The 12,258-nt window shown below is 49.4% G+C and overlaps 1 protein-coding gene across 2 annotated transcripts in view; it reads right to left on the minus strand.

The window, feature by feature from the left end:
- MAN1C1 (mannosidase alpha class 1C member 1) overlaps nucleotides 1–12,258 on the minus strand; it is a gene marked incomplete at its 5' end in the record, with an annotated part of 129,796 nt that overhangs the window by 70,560 nt on the left and 46,978 nt on the right. The window lies entirely within an intron of this gene.

The raw sequence follows: 12,258 nt of genomic DNA on the forward strand, positions 1-12,258 counted from the left end.
GGCCAAGAAGCAATGAGAAGCCAGGTCTCCTGGTTCTTGGGGCCTGGGGTGGGGAGAAAGTACTGAGGTGCTACATTCCTGGGGCCCTGTTTATATACCAGCAGTGCTCCCGGATGGCCTCTTACCATGCTGCCCCCGCCCTGCACCCCACCAAACAGATTTTTTTTTAAGGGAGCCCAAGGTGAATAATGAGTCAGAGAAAACTTCACTTAAAAAAAAATTTTATTGATATTTAGAGGGAGAGAAAGAAACATTGATTAGCATACGCCTTACCAGGGATCGAGCCCCCAATCTGGCCATGTGCCCTGAACAGGAATCAAATCAGCAACCTTTCAGTGCATGGGATGATGCCCAACCAACTGAGCCACACCAACCACGGCCCCACTAAACATCTTTCAGACCCCAAGGGGCCATGGTTTTGCTCAATCACCCCTCTAGGCCTGTGCACCCTTCTCTTGTGCTTCTTAAAAAAAAGTTTATATCTTTTTATAAATAATTTTTATTTATTAATTTTAAAGAGAAAGAAACATCAATTTGTTGTTCCACTTACTTATGCATTCATTGGCTGATTCTTGTATGTTCCCTGACCAGGGACTGAACCTGCAACCCTGGCATATTGGGATGGTGCTCTAACCAACTGAGCTAGCCAGCCAGGGCCTCTTATACTTCTTCATTCATGTTTCAGGCCCTAGTGTAGACGTCACTTCACCAGGCAACCTTTTTGAAGCCGATCCCTCCCAGAATGAGTTAAGGAGCCCTTGCAGTAAGTTTGTATGTCACAGCATTCACACTGCCTTAACTGAAGTTACAAGTAAGTCCATGCCTTCATTTCCCCACTAGCCTGGGAGGCCCATGTGGGTGTCCATCTTGATTCCTGTTGCTTCCTCTGTGTCTAGAACAGTGTCTGGCACACAGTAGGCACTGAACAATCCTTGACAGATAAAGAAATGTTCTCATGTGATCCCAGTGAGAATCTTGTGAGAAGGTGTCATCATCCCCATTCCACAGGAGAGAAAATCGAGGCCCAGAAAGGAAACCTGACACTCACCCAGTGTCATAGGTAGAACAAGATTTGGAGAACTCAAGTCTTCTGACTCCCAGGTCTACATTTTCTCCCCTGTCTAGGCACAGTAACCAAACTAGAGAAATTCCAGTTCATGCCCTCTTAGGCCTGTGTATCTCAGCTGGGGTGGGCTGGGAAATAGAGGGCACCCTATTTCACTGGGAAGACAGTGTGGAGTGGGGATAGTGAAGGAAGACATTGCCAACCATTCTTTCTTCAAGGAGCACTTGAAGCAGGTGGCCTGGGAGCCCAGACTCACCACTTAGTTAAGGCAGGAAAAACAGGGACCCTCTCCAGACCAGGACTGAGCAGGCAGTGCAGGGCAGCTCAGCTCCAGGGAGCACAGGCCCGGGAAGCTGGAGCTTTGAACACAGGGTGAGGTGGAGGTTTGATTAGGAGGGAGGCAGCATTCAGCAGGAGGCTAATATTAAGCATGCTGACAACAGCAAACATTGGCAAGGATAATGGAGCAACTAAAACTCATCACAGCTAGTGGGACTACCGATTGGTTTATTCACTTTGGAAAACTGGCAGCATTCAACTTAAGCTCAACATATTATAATACAGTATGACCCAGCAATTCAAATCCTGAGTGAATCTCCACATAAATGATTGCTTATTTCTGCCAAAACATATGCAAAAAGTGTTTATAACTCTCAAAAGCATGTGCAGCCACTTTGGAAAACAGTCTAGCAGTTCCTCAGAAGGATATACATGGTGTTACCAAGTGACCCAGCAATTCTATTCCTAGGCAAATGCCCAAGAGAAAACCTATGTCCACATAAAAACTTATCTACACTAATAAAAGAGAAAAATGGTAATTGGCGTACGGTGATACCGTTTTCATTGGCTAATCAGGGCTATATGCAAATTAACTGCCAACTAAGATTGACAGTTAACTGCCAACAAGATGGTGGCTAATTTGCATATGTAGGCACAATGCAGGGAGGCGAAAGGGAAAGCAGGAAGAAGCCCCCTGCCACTGACAGTGATCTGAAACCCAGGGGGGAGGTAAGAGCTGGGGGGCAGGGCAAAGGCGACCCTGGGGCCGCCTTTGCCCTGCCCCCCAGCCATGATCGGAGGAGAATCAGGCGCCTTTGCCGCCCTGGCCAGTGATAGCAGGAAGTAGGGGTGGAGCCAGCGATGGGAGCTGGGCATGGTCGAAGCTGGCAGTCCTAGGAGCTAGGGGTCCCTTGCCTGGGCCTAAAGCGAAGCCCATGATCCCGGTGCCCCCCGCTGCCACTGCAGGTCCCCGCTGCCCGGGCCGGACGCCTAGGCCAGAGGTGTTAGGCCTGGGCAGGGGCGGAGGCTGCAACCGCGGGGAGCTGGGGGTCCCCTGCCCAGGCCTGACACCTCTGCTGGAGGCCTCAGGCCTGGTCAAGGGGCCGATCTGGTGATTGGTGATCGGAGGGTGATGAGGGTCAACTCCTCTGGCCGAGGCATCAGGCCTGGGTGGGGGGCGGAGCCGGGGATTGGGGGGATATGATGGTCCCCTTGCCCAGGCCTGAAGCCTGGGTCAGAGGCGTCAGGCTTGGGTGGGGGGTGGAGCCAGTGATGGGGGGAGATGGGGGTCCCCTGTCCAGGCATGATTCCTGGGCCAGAGGCCTCCGGCCTGGGCGGGGGCCAAAGCCAGTGATCGGGGGGAGATGGGGGTCCCCTGTCCAAGCCTGACACCTCTGGCGGAGGCGTCAGGCCTAGGCAAGGGGCCGATCAGGCGATCGGAGGGTGATGGGGGTCAACGCCTGAGGGCTCCCAGTGTGTGAGAGGGGGCAGGCTGGGCTGAGGGACACTCTCCCCCCCACACACACACCCAGTGCACGAATTTCGTGCACCGGGCCCCTAGTACATGAATATTCACAGTAGCATCTATAATAATAAAAGCATAATATGCTAATTAGACCAGATGTCCTTCCAGACATCCTTTCTTCCGGACAAAGCCGCAGCAGGCAGGGTCCGCGGCAGAGGCAGTAGAGGCCCTCCTGGCCACGGCGGTGGCAGGTAGAGGCTGCAGCGGCAGTGGGCGGCGGGGGGGGGGGGGGGCAGGGGGGGGGGAGGGGGCGGGCCGGAGCCAAGGCCCTGCATGATTTTCGTGTATCTGGCCTCTAGTTATATATAATAGCCAAAAAAAAGTAGATATAATCCCAATGTCCAAAACTACTGAATGGATAAATAAAATGTGGTATATCCATACAGTAGAATATTATTTGGCAATAAAGAGGAATGAAGTACTGATACTTGGCTACAATGTGAATGAACCTTGAAACATATGCTAAGTGAAAGAAGCAGTCACAAAAGGCCAGATATAATTCCTTTTATATGAAACTAGAGGCCTGATGTACGAAAATTTGTGCAAGAGTAGGCCTTCCTTCCCCCGGCTGCCGGCACTGGCTTCCCTCCGGCACCCAGGACCCAGGCTGGCTTCCCTCCAGCCCTGGCTTTGTCAGGAAGGACGTCCGGTCTATTTAGCATATTACTCTTTTATTAGTATAGATTATTATTATAGATGTTCAGAATAGACTAAGCTATGTAAGAATAGAAAGTATATTAGTAATGGCTGAGGGCTAATGAAAATAACCAGTCACTAAATTTTAAACAACAATAAAAGTGTTTATAGCAGCTTTACTCATAATTACCAAATACTGGAAACAAAACTGTCCAGAAAGACTAGAATGGGTAAACTTGAAAAATGAACTACAGTTTAGAATATAATTATGAGTGAAAAAAGTAAACCATAAAACAGTATATACAATATGATATGAAATTTTAAAGCAGATAAAACAAATCTAAGGTGATAGAAGTCAGAGCAGTGGTGACTCTTGGGGGCTACTGACTAGGAGGGTCTGAGGGAACCTTCTGTGGTGACGGAAATGCTCTTGTCTGCAGGGTTGGTTACGGGGATGCATCTGTATGTAAAATTCATTCTGCTGTGCACTTAAGATTTCTGCATTTTACTGTTTGCAAGTTATAAGTTACATCTCAATTTTTAAAAGTAATTAAAAGGAAAAGAAAAAGACAGAGGCTCAAGTTAAAAAGCAGGGTTCAAGTCCTGGCTGTCAGACCTTTGTGAGTCCCTGTCCCTCTCAGTGCCTTTTATCCCATCATCAGACAATTGGACCAGCTGGTTTCAAAGAATCCAACTGGCACTGCCAGTCTGAGATTTTGGGAATTCACATACCTATTTGTCACTGAGTTTGCTGGGAAATTTGGCAAATGCTTGCCTCAACGCCATGCAAAGAAAAGGGGGCTGGCTGGCTGCTGTGGGCTCAGCCTGTTTCTAAGGGAGAAAAGGCCTATGGAAAGTGGGTGGGAACACGTCGCCACCGGGAATGTCAGTGTCAATATGAATCATCTTATGTATTCCCAGCAACTTGTTCTGGGAATAGATACCCTGACTCACTCCTTCCCGACAGGAACAAGACCTGCTACTAAAATTTCAGGTTCAGGAGAACCAGCACAGCCCAAGTAGCCTAGCAGAGGTGAAAAACCAACAACAAAAACCAACCTAGTAACCAACCAGGAATCACATAGAGGACAGGGAGGGCCAAGAGTATGGTCCTCTTTGTTCGAGTCCCCAAGGAAGACGCCGGTTCAGGAGGCTGCTGGCGCCAGTGCTGGGATGGGGACCCAAGACTCCTAACCTCGAGTTCTCTTTTTACAACCTGCTACTATATTTTCTAGAGAAATAAATTATGCTCTGTGCTGGTAGGAAGCCTTTTAAACAAAAAGTAAAAGAGAACATCCAAGATGCATCTTAATTAGAAACTGCTTGGGGAAAAAATCTTTGAGGCAGGAGGGTGTGGAGCACCATGCCATGAGTGGTCAGCGGGACCAGAGTGTGAAAATAAGCAGGCTAATTAGGAGGTGAATGATTTGCTTTGATAATCCCCAGTGTGCTCCCATGGGGACCTCCTGGTCTTCAGAAAGTGGCTGAAGATTCATGGATGTGTCATTCAAGGCCACAGGGAGACCATCCTGGGTGACAGCATTTGACCTGTGACTGCCAGTTCTGCCTCTCCTTCCCGTATGGGGGACTCATGTTTTAATCCCATTCCCTTCCTTGTGCTAAAGGCCCGTCTGCTGGGGACCAGGTGCCTCTAATCCATTTGCTCTGCAATGTGACATTCTCTGGCCTCCAGATGGAGCAACGAGGGCTCCAAAAACATGTGACTCCCGGGAAGGTTTTTCTGCTGCCCTTAAGACTGACCCATTCTATCCAAGGAATTGCAACATCACCACTTCCAAGGCTGATGACAGCTCTTTCTCCAAACAAACTCGAGGCCTGGGTCAGGAATGTGCGCCACGGCCTGGCAGTGATTTCCCAAGGACTTTGGACACTTGGTGTTTTGTTTTTCTTCTTCAGAAAAGAAAAAGAGCTCATGAAACAAAACTCATAAAAAGAGGTTGCAGTATTTTCAGCCAGATGCATCAAAGTACTCTGTTACCCAATAAAAGGGAAGAAGAGAAGGAAATTAGGAAGGATATGTGTGTGTGTGCAGAGAGAAAAAACACACAAACTCATGTTCTGTGAGGATTTACTGTGTGCTAGAAAGTGTTCTGGGGCTACCTAACTCTGCGCCCTGCCCTTTTCACAGGTGAGTAAACTGAGGTTCAGAGAACTGGGTGACTTGCCCAATTTCATTCAGCGGGTAAATGCTGGGGCTTTGAACCTGGGCGTATATCCAAAGTCAAAACTGATGCCTCCTAGAACCAAAGTCAGAGATCCGTGGAAACAACATGGAGATTTGAGAAAAATTGGGGAAGCAGGTGGTTTTCACAAACTGGCAACGTGTGCAGTTCCCCAGGCAGCCACACTGGTAGGGAAACTGCCACCCACAAAAAGACCCAGTGAGACTGGCGTGCACGTGTGGCAGACTGCGAACAGTTTGCAGAAGGCACTACTGAGTCACACGCCAAAAAGCAATTGTAAAAATGACATCCTGGGGCCTGGATTTATTCCCTCTTCAACATCATATTTGCTCCGTTTACAAGGCAAAGATGATTTTTCTCTCTGCCAAGGCCAAGCATTCCCAGCCCGTGATCTGAAAATCATGCTCTGTTCATTTTGCCTCTTAACTCACCCAGGGCCATAAATCATCCCTCGAAATAGGGATTTGGTTGGCAGTTCTATCAGGGATTCACAGGGCAGAGGCAGAATCCAATTTGGGGCTCTCACAGTCATCCTGGGCCAGCTCGAGAGGGGGCGTTGCTTTTGGCCACGCAAGCACCTCCGTCCTCCACAGAGAAGATGCCTGAGATCACATCTGCTGACCGGGCAGGATGGCTGCTCTTACAGGGTCAGATTCTAACTGCACTTTGTGACAGAGGAAGAGGTCAAGGCAGCGAAGAGAATGAGAGGAAGAGAGAGCAAAGCAGGGCCCAGCCTTCCCCAGCCAAACCCAAGACGTGGGGCAGGCAGAGGCCGCAAGAGGCAGTTCTTTCATTGTACAAAACTTACCAAAAGCCTCTTATGATCCTTTCCTTGGAATATAATTATTCTCACAATTATTTTATAATACATATAACAATGGCAGCAGCTTACAGCTAGTGAGTGTAAATGGGCAGGTGTTTACAAATATCCGCGTTATCTAATCCTCACAATTGTTAGGTGAAATAGGTATTATCCTCACTGTACAGATGGAGAAACTGAGGTGCAGAGAGGTTAAGAAACTTGCCCAGGCCACATTACTAGTAAGTGGCAGAGCCAGAATTCAAACTCAGGCTTGTCTGGTTCCCAAATCCATGCACCTCTCGGCTTTCCATGAGGTGTTTTTAGGTTATTGGACAGGGTTAAAATATTTTCCTGTGCTGGGAGAAAGGAGGGAAACCTGAATCTTTTTTTCCAAGCCCTGAACACTCAGTAGATGTCCAATAAATACTGACGCCTACAGATGGGTGGCTGCAGAACCTGGCCATGGAGTACACATCTTCCCCGGCTCCCAGGAGGGCAGAGGAGTAAAGATGCAATACCACCCACCCTGAGGCCATCCCTCCGCCCAGTTCCCTTCTCCATGGCCACTGTATGTGATCGCTGGGGGCAGGCAGCATGGTGGCTGAATTGGGTTTTGGAATCCAACAGACCTGTGATCAAGCCCCTGCTTGACAACTGTGTGACCAAGCAAGTCCCAAAAGTCACCACGTCTCAGTTTCCACATCTGTGGAATGAGGATAAGATAGGTAAGGGCTGTGAGGAGAATACAAGAGAGTGTAGCGACAATGCCTGATGTGCCCAGTACAGGGAGCGGTAGCATCGTGGCCCCCAAGTCATACACTTCCCCACAGCTTGCTCCTGCTCAAGTTTTGAGAATGTCTAGTTCCTGGTGGTGACTTGGCCATGACCACAGGCCCATGTTTCAACAATCTGGCCTTGGACATTTCACCAATCTCAGAGTGGGTGGTGCCAGTCCTAGAATCAATATGCTGTGCCACCCTTCCCTTCTCTGAGCTTGATTACCCCAGCTCTAAGATGAGGGAGTCAGACTTGCCTTGCAGGGCCTCTCAGTGGCCACCTCCTAGCACTCTGTGCCCTGGGAAGATTTCCCCACTGCCAAGCAGGATGAAATTCTCACAGATTGCTCTGGCTTCTTGGGAGCATGAATGCTCATTAAGTGCTTCAAGGCTGGCAGCTGGCACCCAGTGTGAGGTGTCACTAACTCCTCACCCAGAAACCCTAATGCTAGCAGGAGGCCGATTTATCTCACGGCCTTGAACCCTAATCTTCCTTTGCCTCTCTCCTGTTAAAAATGCAATTGTAAGCTGCTTAAATGAAGGGGTGAGAGGTACAATGCCTACCCGTGGGTTGCCCATACACAATCTCTGCCATGGACACTCAAGGGCTGGGGGAATGGAAAGAGGGATCAGGCTGGCAAAATCCTGGAGTCCTCATGTGGTCCCTGGGTCCAGAGGGCTTGGGCACACCTTGGTCAAAGCAGGAGAAGCACACTGTCCCAAGAGCCTTATATCCTCCTCAGAGCAGCTGCATTTGAAGAATGCTGCTGCCTATGTGCCAGGCATAAATATGAGCACTTCTCATGTATTTACTCAATTAGTTCTTAAAACAACCTTGTGAGTAGGTACTGTTGTCCCCACTTTATAGCTGGGATGCCAAGGCCAGAAAGGTTAAACAACTTGCCCAAGATCACACAGCTAGTAAGTGGCACAACAGCATGCAAATCCAAGCTGCCTGGCCCCAATAGTCCATGCTCTTCACTTAGCTTATTTGAAATTCCCCCACATCCTAGCAGCAGCCCCTTCCTATAGGCGAGGAAGGTGGGCCTCTGCTGCTTATGGCTGGTGCCTCTACTCTCCACTCCTGGATTCCATTCTGCAAGTGGCAGGCTCCCCTCTGTGACTTAATGGTAATAAGAGCACTGCCATCAAGTGCCAGCTCTGTGCCTGGCATGGGAGTGGGCCCTGCACACGTCTTCTAATTGTCACCACAAGCCCAGGAGGCAGTGGCCTCTGTCCCACTCTGCAGTCAGAGGCCACTCAGCTGCTAAATGGCAACTCAGAGCTTCCACTCAGGCCCACTGGGTCCTCAGTCCATGCTATTTCCACCTTCTCCACCCCCTCTGGACACTTACTGTCCCATCTGGCCACCTCTCAGAGGAAAGGGAAAGGGGCCAGAGCCCAGGTAAGCAGCATGCTGTGTCCTCTTTGCTCACAGCCTCTGGAGTCTTGGGAACATTTCCTGACAGGGCCTGCTCAGCAGGAGGCTGGTAAAAAGGAAGCCGTTTTGACACTGAATTGCTTAGGACACAAGAACTGGCTTGAGAGACACCCTACCTAGTGGTCTTGTCACAAAGTAAGAACATATTCAGGGAGGGGCACATGATCGGTTGGGAGGGGGATTCAATTTGGTGCAATGCCACACAGGAAGACCAGGCTGCCATCTGATGTCTTCGCTGCAGCTCCTGTAAATCCTGCAAAGCCAGGCACTGGTGTGAACTCATTATCCTTTCCCGTATGCAGCCCTCCTGGCCCCGCAGGCCTGGAGAGGAGGCTGCAAGAGCCCGTGTCCAAACAGCACCAGGGGCAGCCCAGGGTCCCCTGCACATCGGCTCAGCCAGGTGGGGCAGGGTGGGCACTGCTACCAGCTGATTACTCCCCAGAGGGCCCAGTTTACTGGAGGTCACTGATGACGGCAACAGCCAGGGTCCAGGAATGATGTTGCCCAGCCACCCACATGAGTCCAGAAAAAGAAGTGGGATAAGACAAGCAGTGTAATTCAGGCCAGTTCACCTCCTTTAATCTTTGGGAATCACCTGGCTTCAAAGCCCCACATGGGTCTACCCCAAACTTGCCTCCCCCAGGCTCCTAGATTGCCCCTAAGCCCTCTTCTCTGCATCACAAGACCTATTTGTGGTAACAGCAATCATAACCCTACCGGTTAAGCAGGTGCTGTATGTCAGGCAGGCCTGGGCTGGGGGTTGATGTCTTTATCAGCTCTACTTTACAGAAAAACTCAGGCTCAGACAGAAATGGCTTGCCCAAGGTCACACACCAGGAAGTTGTGAAGTCTGAATTTGAACCCTGGTCTGTTTGGTTTGAGGCACAGAATCTACTAGTAAAGCCAGTGAAGGACTGCTCACGTGCTCACCTGTGATCACCTTCTACTTGCCCCTTGCTCTGAGAGCACCTGGATGGACCCCAGGGACCCAGGGGGGTTGCCAGTGTGTGTCTTGGCAGAACTGGTGGAGTTTCTGCTGTGCCATTTACCCCATATCCCTAGTAACCAGCATCGGGCAAGGCACCCAATAAGCATCTGTTGAGTGAAAAAGTGAGTAAATCAAGCCCAGCTCTCCCGGCTGGTGCCTGGGCCCTTACACACCCTCCTTTCCCAGGGGCCGGGCCCACTGTGGCTCGTTTTCTACTGCAGAAGGAAGGCTCTGCTCACTGCCAGGACTGCTGTAGGCACTGGGTATTGGGGCACCCAGGGCTCTGCCAAAGCCACACTTCAGAGACAGATAACCCATGGGACCTCAGAACGCTCTATGGCAGTGGTTCTCAACCTGTGGGTCGCGACCCCTTTGGTGGTCGAATGACCCTTTCACAGGGGTCGCCTAAGACCATCCTGCGTATCAGATATTTCCATTACGATTCATAACAGTAGCAACATTACAGTTATGAAGTAGCAACGAAAATAATTTTATGATTGGGTCACAACATGAGGAACTGTATTTAAAGGGCCAGAAGGTTGAGAACCACTACTCTATGGGCTCACATGGGCAACTGCCAAACACATTTCTTGCAACGGAAATTGTAAATCACTTACAAATACTTGCAGGTTCAGGCACACTTTCATAGCAGCCCCCGTGTGAAGGGAACGAACAGGGGCCCGGAGAGGTTGTGACCTGAATTTAGTCACACAGATAGTTCAGGCAGAGTGAGGACTGGTACTCAGGTCTTCTGACTCCAGGTCCAGTGTCTTTCCACCATTCCAGGCTCCCACTCCCCACCATGCTCACTGATTGGAAAGGGGCAGGACGGTTGAGGTTTACATCTGGGGCCTTGAGGAATTTTGCAAAATGGGACTTGGTTTCGCCTAATCCTTCCCAGAGTGCTCCCCATGGCGTCCCTCTACTCCGGTTGACAGTCTGATTAATAGCTACACCCATGCTGTGCAGGGTCAGAAATCAACAGCCTTGCCCCAACCTCCACCAATTCCCTGACTATCTGCAGACAGTTAGGAAAAAAGAGAGAAAAAGCCTCCTGGATCACATCCCTGACTTAAACTAGAAGCCAAAGCTCCAACAGCCGAGATCCACACCAGCCATCTTTCCCAGTGTGGATGTGGGCTGTGGGGAAAGTCTGTGTTCTAGGCAGGCAAGGCAGCTGTGCACCTAACCTGGAATCCACACATTGCCTATTTGAGAGTAAAGAAAATCTGTCATCCTCCCCTCTCACTCAGGAGTCTTCTCTAGGCATTTATCCTAAGACAACATTTTATGCACAAAGATGATAATTGCTGCATTATTTTTAAGAGCGAAAAATTGGAAACAACCTTTGTCCAACATTAGTGGATGGTTAAATGAATTATGGCACATCCCGGCAATAATTGCAACCACTAAAAGCATTCTTTATGAAAAAATTTAAATGAGTTAGGGAAATACTTATGATATAACATTAAGTCAAGAAAGCAAAAAGGACATAAAATTGTATATAGAAGGGGAGAAAAGCACACAGAAGAAAAGATTGTACGGATACGAGCCAAGATGTCAATAGAGGCTGCATCTATGTGGTAGAAAGAGATTTTTTTGGCCTGCTTTACATTTTTTTGATACATTCTCAATTCCCTACAGTCCTATAATAATTGGAGAGTGGGGGAGCTACTCAAATACACGCCCCCTCCTCACAAGGGGAGTGAATTGTCTGAACAGCCAAAACAGTTGTGAAGCTGGATGGGTAAGCAGTGGTTTTCAACATTCTGGCCCTTTAAATACAGTTCCTCATGTTGTAACCCAACCATAAAATTATTTTTGTTGCTACTTCATAACTGTAATGTTGCTACTGTTATGAATCGGAATGTGAATATCTGATATGCAGGATGGTCTTAGGCGACCCCTGTAAAAGGGTCGTTCAACCGCCAAAGGGGTCGCGACCCACAGGTTGAGAATCGCTGGGAGGAAGGCAGGGAGGTCCCTTTTCCCACAACACAAGTCCTTCTGCCAGGGCCATACATTGGGGGGCTGCCCCTTGTAAACCTGCTTTTGAGATTTTCCTGGGACTTGTGATCTGACTTGGTTCTTTGAGTCTCGATTTCAGGAGCCTATGTCTCTAAGGGGTGAGGAATACAGGTACTGAATTTTTCCGACTCCAGCCCCAGCTAGCTCTTGCCTCTCAGGGGAGAAGGGAGTCAGGCTGCCTCCAGCATCTTTTCACATAAGAGACCTGCGTAGAGGGGAGCTGGCAACTTGGATGGGTGTTAAATTTGAAACCCAAGGCCCTGCCCACAATAAGGCACCTTGCAGTCTCTTTGGCTGAGGGAGGCTTTTGAGGTGCTGGGTTAGAAGGATCACAGGCCAAAGACAAGTCACCGACACACAGCAGTACCTGTGCTACTCCCTCACACTTTCACCGAGTCAGAGAGTGAGAGACACCCCCCTGGACCTAAAGGCAGCGTATGCGGCCATCTCATTGGAAATGTGTTCAGTTTCTCTGTGAAAACACCCAATGTCGTTTTACAGCTATTCTTGGAA

This window comes from Myotis nattereri, assembly GCF_964212035.1.
Source record: "Myotis nattereri genome assembly, chromosome: 3".
Lineage (NCBI taxonomy): Eukaryota > Metazoa > Chordata > Mammalia > Chiroptera > Vespertilionidae > Myotis > Myotis nattereri.